At 39.4% G+C, this 8,107-nt stretch overlaps 1 long non-coding RNA gene across 1 annotated transcript; it reads left to right on the top strand.

The window, feature by feature from the left end:
• The first annotated feature begins 3,518 nt into the window (after positions 1 to 3,518).
• LOC125512550 (uncharacterized) lies at positions 3,519 to 5,557 on the top strand. Its single transcript, XR_007285418.2, has 2 exons — positions 3,519 to 3,824; positions 5,278 to 5,557. It is a non-coding gene; the product is annotated as an uncharacterized LOC125512550 (long non-coding RNA).
• Positions 5,558 to 8,107: the final 2,550 nt, after the last annotated feature.

Genomic DNA, 8,107 nt, shown 5'->3' with positions numbered 1-8,107 from the left:
GGTTGGCCGACAGGTGCCACTTATTGGGGAGGTGGACGTCGCTCCAGGGTAGCGGCGTCCTCGTTTCCCAATACCGGCGGCAGACGGCCGCCTCGATGTAGTGTCGGTCGCGCTCGCCGGCGGCCGGGGGCGCGATGGAGAATGCGGGCGGCGCGGGGGCCCGACGTGGTGGCGATGGCGACGCGGGCGTTTCCTTCTTCACCGAGCCGCGGCGGCGTCCCGACGAGGAACCAACCTCGCGGTCGTGCTTGCCTTTGCGGCCGTAGTTCCAGAGGCCAATGGCTGCGGGCGGCCAGCCGGCGAGTTCTTGGCTAGGGTTTGGGTTCGTCGCTGTCCGGTTTCGAGGAGGCCGCGGGATGGCGTGGGGCAGTGTGGACGACGACTCGTCCACGCTTCCCACTTTAAAGAAGGACGACGACATTTGAATGTGCGGATGACAGGTGGGGTCGCCCGCTCGTGCGCATTGATGTGCGGATGGGAGGTAGGTGACCGCCGGCCACACGGCCCGGACGCGGACGAGGCGCGAGTCCGTTTGGTGTCCGTCGCGACCCAAACCCGACGCAAGTTTGCGCTCGAAATGGGTCGGCCTGAACACAAAACGGACAAGATGAATCCGGGTCATCGCGCGCTGGGCCGTTTTGTTTGTCCGTTTTACTCTAAATGAACGGGGCCGAACAAGATAGGGTTGCGCGGTGGAGTTGGCCTTAGGACTACGGCCCTCCCTCCCGCACACTCGCGCCGCCTCTCGCCTTCTCTGGTTCGACGGACCGACAAGTCAAAGTCTGCCGGTCTGCTGCAATTCATCGGCGGCCGCTGCTCTCCCCCAGTCAAGCCCCGCCTGCTAGTTGCTTCGTCTTGGCATCTAGTAACGATATATTTTCCAAGATAGTTCAAAGTTATATGATTTTTATTTTATAATTTTAGGGCCACGTTTTATATTTTGTCCCAGGGCCTCAAATTCCTGATAAGGATACATTTATGTCTGTTAGGTTTTGGCCAAGCATCGCTTTGTCTCACCTGATGTGAGACGGAGCTCCTAATCCTCATTTAGGGCGATAGGAGTCACCCAAACGCGCACCCCATACGATTCAATGTGCGCCCCTTTGGGTCGGCCCTTTTGTGGGGCGCCCCTACTTTTCTTTTTCGTTTTTTTATCTTTTGTTTATCTTTTTTCATTTTTCTACTTTAAACTAAATTTCGGATTTAATAAATTATCATGAATTTTAAAAAATGTTTCTGGAGTTTAAACATTCTTCTCATAATTTCAACTAAATGATCACAAATTTGAAAAGTGTTCTCCACTTTTTTTCAAAAAAATTATTAATTAATATGCTTTTCACAAATTCAAACAATGTTCACAGATTTTTAATATCTTTTTAAATTTTCATTAAATGTTCACATATTCAAGTAATGTTTGTGCATTTCAAAAAATGTTGCCAATTCGGGAATTGACCGATTCAAAAAATGTTCAAGAATTAAAAGAGGTGTTCCAAGAATTCGAAAAATGTTGATGTATCCAAATAATTACATCCGGATTTATCAATTATATAGAATTTCCCAAAAATGTCCTGAATTTTAGAACAAAAAACAGAAAAAGGGGAAACCTACAAAAGAAGAAGAAAATCCCAGAGAAAAAAAAATGTTCAGAAAACCGGTTGGGACACAGAGAAGCAAAACACCGAAAACAGAGGAAATGGACCAGCCTATTTTTGCGGCGATGGTGCACGTATGGCCTCTATCCCCCGACCCTCACGGAAGAGTGGCCATGTGCCACTTGAGAGCTCCTATTGGACGCTCTTTGCGTCAAATTGGCGGCCAGATGCACAGGGGCAGCTCGACTGGGCCGGCCCATGAAGCTTCACCGCGGGACGAAAAAGGCAAAAATGAAAGGCAGGCGCGACGAGGAACAAATTACTGGGACGAGACTTGCCTGCTCCCCCGGCGTGTGCCCATCCGTGCTCCGCGTATGTGGCTTGATTTGATTGGAACAAAATAAGGTCCGGCCCCATCCCCGTAAAATCAGGGGGGAGATGATTAGATTAGATTAGAAAGAAAAGAGAAAAAAAGACAACCGTAGGATGAAGTGGGAGCACGGATGGGAGCATGGGAAGGGAGCAGGCAAGCCGGATCCAAATTACTGTAGCGAACCCGAAATTACTTGTTGTATTGATTTTTTAAAAGTATACTTTCTTTCAATATGTCTCTTTAAACAAGTGCGCACCTTTTTTGAATTGATGAAAAAATAGAGACAGGAACATTTTTCGAATATGTGAACAAAAAATTTTGAAAAGTCAGAAATTGTTTTTGTGATAATGTGAACCACCTTTTGAATTTGTGAACAAATTTGAAGCCGTGTGAACAAATTATGAAATTCCAAAGAAATTTGTAACCGTGAACATTTTTTGAATATGTGAACAAATTATGAAATTCCAAACAAATTTGAAACTGCTAACATTTTTTGAATTTGTGAACAAAAATTTGAAAAATGGAACATTTCATGATATTCCGAACAAATATTCAAACAGCAAACATTTTTTTATTGGTGAACAAAAAAATAAAAATGGAATATTTCATGAAAGTATGAACAAAAGTTTAAAACCATAAACATTTTTTGAAATTCTTGAACATTTATAAATTTTCTATCCAAGTTTTGAAAACATGAAAAAAATTGAAATGCGAATAATTTTTTGAAAAACACGATTTTTTTTTGAAAAATGGAACAAATGTGAAATTCCAAAACTTTTTTGAAAATTTGAACAAATTTGAAAACGCAAACATTTTTTGAAAATCACATGCAAATTTTGAAAAATGACAGCAAATGTGAAATTCCATTTTTTGGAAAGCTTGAACAAATTTGAAAACGTTGAAAATCACGAACAAATTTGGAAACACCGAACACATTTTGAAACACAAACAAATTTCGTACATTTTTTTGAAAAGAACAAAATGTTTATTGAAACATGAACAAAAAGAATCAAACATTTTTTATAAAAAGCCGAATAAAGTATTGAATATAGTGAACTTTTTTGAAATTGCGATATTTCTCGTACAAAAATAAAAGAAAGAAAGAAACGGGAAAACGGAAAACGTGAAAGAAAGAAACAGATAATAGCAGACCTTTTTGCATGTGTAAGACACAAGTGTTGTTAAGCTAGAGTGGCTTGATACGCACCTCCAGTTGTGGGAGGTTTGATGTTCGATTCCTCCGTCTCTTCATTTTTTTAACGAATTTCTCTGTAGGAGGCATCCAACATGGGCTGGCCCACGAACGGTCGATGGGTATGCGACAGGTCGACATTTTGCCGCAAAATGCGGCGTATAGGGTTTTCCATGCCGCTTGCTGCGAGACAGATGGCTACCTCGAGAACGTTATCCTGTGCACCCGACCAACTCGTGCACCAGGTGCTCCGGTGGAATGTGAGCCCTTGGATTAAAAGGAGAGGGACAGGATGCGGTGCAAGGGGGGTTACTGGTACATTTTGCAGAACAGGCCTTCATGTCTAGCTAAATCGAACGAATCCAAATCCCGAACAAAGTTCGTCAATCCCCCTTTCCTCTGTCCTGCACCACTCATGTCTGCTGGAGGTTGCCGCCGCTAGGGTTAACTGAAAAAATTGGGCGGATCCCTCCCCCCCCCCCTCTCCTGCACCTCTTCCTCTTTGCTTTCGGCGTTGAAGCACGAGCGCCCAAAGATCCAAATCATGATGTCCGGCGGCGGCTCCCTGCCATTGCGCCTCTGCAGCGACGTGGGGTTGTACCTCTGTGGATCGACGATATGGCCGCATAGGAGAGGACCATCGGCCTTTACAGCTCAAGGATCCAAGGTATGTACATCGAATTAGAGTATTGATTCATGCGCTGATTCCTCGGTTCAGCTTCGCTTATGCACGTTGGAAACTAGAGTACTGTTTGAGTGTATGTGCAAGATGCAGCCATAATGGTAAAGTTTAACAACTAATTACTATTGTTATATTGAAAATAGATTAGGGGATGTGCTCTGCGTGGTCTGATCTTTCAGCTGTATAGAATTATCTGTGAACACACGATGTTCAGAGTAACTATGTTAGCAAAAGGTCCTTAACATTGTCCAGTACTCTAGTTGTTCCTGTGATGCTTAGGAAAAGTTTCTATGGCATATCAATCTTTACCTAGGACTTCATTTGTGTATGGCAAGAGTTTGTTAATTCCTAGTAATCGGGCAAATTTTCTGATTGATGGAAAATATCAACACATAATTCGCAGGACGAAACAAGACATCACAACTTGCATACTCCAGTAGGCAATAGATCAAATAAGATGCAGAGCGACAACTGGCTAGAATAACTACGACATATGCAACAGTTTGAGAATATTACCGCATCATTAGGATAAAATTAATTGTACCTACAGCACCATTGCTATTGTACAGAATCTAGATAAAATTAATTGTACGTATACCACATCACTTAGAGTACAATGCTAAGCCTCATCTACTCTGTTTTTAACTGATATTGTACAGAATTTAGCACCTAATCCATTGCTATAGATCTTCAAGTTACACCCTTCATATAAACAAAATGGTATCGATCGATGTGTTGTTATATCCGCCCTTCTGTCTATATACAACAGCCACCACCATAAACCCTTTCACCACTTCAAATGTCTAGGTGAAACTGCAATGGTAAACTGTGTCTGGTTAGCTAAGAAGGTTTGACAAACAACAGTAGCCCCAATTCCTTTCATCGGTATTGTCCTCCATACTACCACTGGAAAACAGTTAGTTCTGCAGTAGGATTCTACCATGGGAAAGGGAAAAAATGATGCACGCAAACAATACAATCTAGTCGTTGGCAAGAACTGAAAAATTAAGAAAACCAAATTGATTTATCAAAGAAAAATAGTGTGTACAACTGATAAATGTACATGAACTAGTAATGTTTTAGATGTTTGCGATCCACATTTCTGATATTAAATGGAAAAGGCCTTTACATTGTCCACTGCAAAAAGGTTTGTATGTAAGAAGTGAATGTGACATGCCAAATACATGCAGAAAGTTATGTAATCTTACTAAAGTAAACATTGAAATGCTTTCTGTTATGAGTGCACAGTTTATCTATGGTGATGCACTGCAAACTTGGAAAAGGTATGACGGGGTATAGCTCTGTGAAATGACTGGATATACACCAGATGTAATTTGCAAACTTTTCCGAAGATTACCTGTTCTGCCTTTTAACGCCTACTTTTCGTCGTAATCACCTAGCAAGAAATATGATTGATTATACCATGTTTTATTTTCAGGCCTATTTGTAGCCGGATAGCAGTCCTGCAGCAGTGAAGCGATACAAACTTTGACATGCCCCATGCCTGAATTTCGAGAAACCTCAAATGGACAATGCAATAGAATGTGTAACGTTTAAGATATATGAATCTCTGCTGCTTTTCAGGTAGCAGTGTTGCTCTGCTGTAGATTGTATATGATGGCATGTGTCGTCCTCATTTATACATTTGTTTGGTCGAGCTTCTGTTTCAAACCGTGCATAACACCTGAGAAAAATTGACAAGTTGTGCTCTTGTATCAGTTGTTGTAACTATTGCGTGATTGCTCATTACTGACTTTTGCGAAAAATGCAAAAATTTCATGTAATTTATTCTTCGAACAATTGAAAAGCTCAACAGTTACAACTATGTAATATTAAGTATATGAGAGAAATATATTTATAAATAGCTGTTGTGAATGATGTTGTTTTGCAACTGAACCAAAGATCTCTGAATACATTTCTTTAGATGCTTCCATGCAAGAACATCAAGTGTTTCAGACTGGAGCATCACCAGCACGCACAAGAACTGTACAACAACTGCCCCTCTAAACTACAAAAAAAGGTCGCATACTAATTTTTTTCGCAAGTGTACATTCTTGATTACATGGTGCCAAAAAAAATCAAAGACTGAGCCAACCAGATACGATCTGAACTCAATTTCATCAGTTGCCATCTCGTAGGAGAGAGAGAGAGAGAGAGAGATCCTTCGCTGTGTACATAACAAGGAAGAATTGATATGACATGGGCGATTTTTTTTCTTTTTCTAACCCACCATGGTCCGGTGGCACATGAGATAAGACAGGGGAAAGAATATAGGGAACGGGAGAGAAGCCAGGGCAGGACAGAATTGAACAGGACTTCGAGGTTTATTGTGCAAAATGTACCGATAGCTCCCCTTGCAGAGCATCATGTCCCTCTCTTTTTAATCCAATGGCTCACTTTCGACCGGAGCACCTGGTGCATGAGTCGGCCGGGTGCACAAGATACGTTCTCTGGCTACCTCGCCTTTTAGGGTACCGGTAGTGGGCCGGCCGAGCAGGACGTGGGTCTTCAGGCTGACATCACCCTTTCGTCCATCAATTTTTTTCTCTTTTTATATATGAAAAAAATTAAATTTACATACGAAACTTAAAACTACTGATTTCAAAACATGTCAGCATAATGTAAAAAAATGTTAGCACAGTTCTTGATTTTTTTTTATAATTTTCAAACAGAAGTTCATGAGAATGAAAAATGTTCAAGCGTTTCAAAAATTATATGCAACATTTTTTGCAAGCTTTGTAAACAATGTAAAAAATATGATTGCATAGTATAAAAAAGTGTTGTACCATTAAAAATGTATGTGGAAATATTCCCGCCTTTAAAACATATGCTTGTGACATTTTGAAAATTTTATATATGATGAAAAAAATGCTCAAGTAGGTTACAAATATATTTATTTGCACTAAAAATGTATGTGACATTTTAAAAGTATATTCACATGTTTCTAAATAAGGTCCATGAAATTTAAAAAAAATGTACAGTGTAAAATAAAATGTTCGTGTAGTTTAGAAAAATATTGGCATTAAAAATGTTCAATGTGTATTTGGGAAATGTACCGTATATTTGAGAAAGCGTTCAAATCAAGTGTTTTAAAAAACTTTACATCATGTGTTTGAATAATATCCAACTTGTATCTGAAAATTCTTTCCCGTGCGCTCTAAAAACGTATGATTATTTGGAAAATCTTACCGTGTATTCAACAAAGTGTTTAAAAAATATATGTCATGCATTTGCAACTTATCCAACGTGTATCAATAAATGGTTCGTGTGTGCTCTAAAGATGCACATCATGTACTGAGAAAAAGTAGGTATGTATTAAGAAAAATAAAAACCAATAATGAAACAAAAAGAAAAGCAAAGAACCAAAGAAAGCGAAGAAAAAAGATAAAAATACAAAAAGAAAAGCAAGGAACCAAAGTTTTGTGCAATTAAAGAAATGTACGTGCAAATACTCCCACGTTTAAAAAACATATTTGTGACATTTTGAGAATATTATTCACATGTTTCCCTAAAAAATGAACGTGGCATTTCAAAAATGTACTCACATGTTTCCCAAAAATGTCCATGAAATTTTAAGATAATATAGATTGTAAAATAAAATTTTCACGTAGTTTAAAAAATTATTATCATTAGAAATGTACAATGAATATTCAAAAAATTACCAACTATTTGAAAAGTGTTCGAAACATGTGTTTAAAAAACTGTACATCATGTATTTGAAAAACGTGCAGCATGTATCAGATAAATGTTTCACGTGTGCTCTAAAAACGTATGTGTATTTGAAGAATGTTACCGTGTATTCGGAAAGGTGTTGTAAAGATATCCAATGTGTATCAGAAAATATTTCATATTTTCTCTAAAAATGTATACCGTTTACTGAGAAAATGTAGACATGTGCTCAAAGAAATAAAACCGATAAAGAAACTAAAAAAAGAAAAGAACCAAAGAAAACGAAAAGAAACAAAAAAATACAAAGAAACTGGAAGTATAACAAAAAAGGAAAAAAACACCGATGAAACAAAGAAAACCAAAGTAAAATGAAAAAACTAAAATCGATGAAAAGATAAAACAAGTAACAAAAAGGAAAAGAAACATAGCAGAGCAAACCAACAACGTGAGACGAGCAGCAGTGTGCAGCCGCGCTGATGGACAGACCCGCTAATCGTCGCCCGTAGGTCATCTTAGGAATCCTTACATATAGAATTTTGCACCCGCACGGGGAATATGATTCCCCATGTGAGAGAGAGCTGGCTTCGTAGGGACATGTC

This window comes from Triticum urartu, chromosome 6A (genome assembly GCF_056163025.1).
Source record: "Triticum urartu cultivar PI428250 chromosome 6A, HENAU_Tu73, whole genome shotgun sequence".
NCBI classification, from domain to species: Eukaryota; Viridiplantae; Streptophyta; class Magnoliopsida; order Poales; family Poaceae; genus Triticum; species Triticum urartu.
Note: the sequence above shows the minus strand (reverse complement) of the source record. Positions and strands in the feature narration are given on the sequence as shown.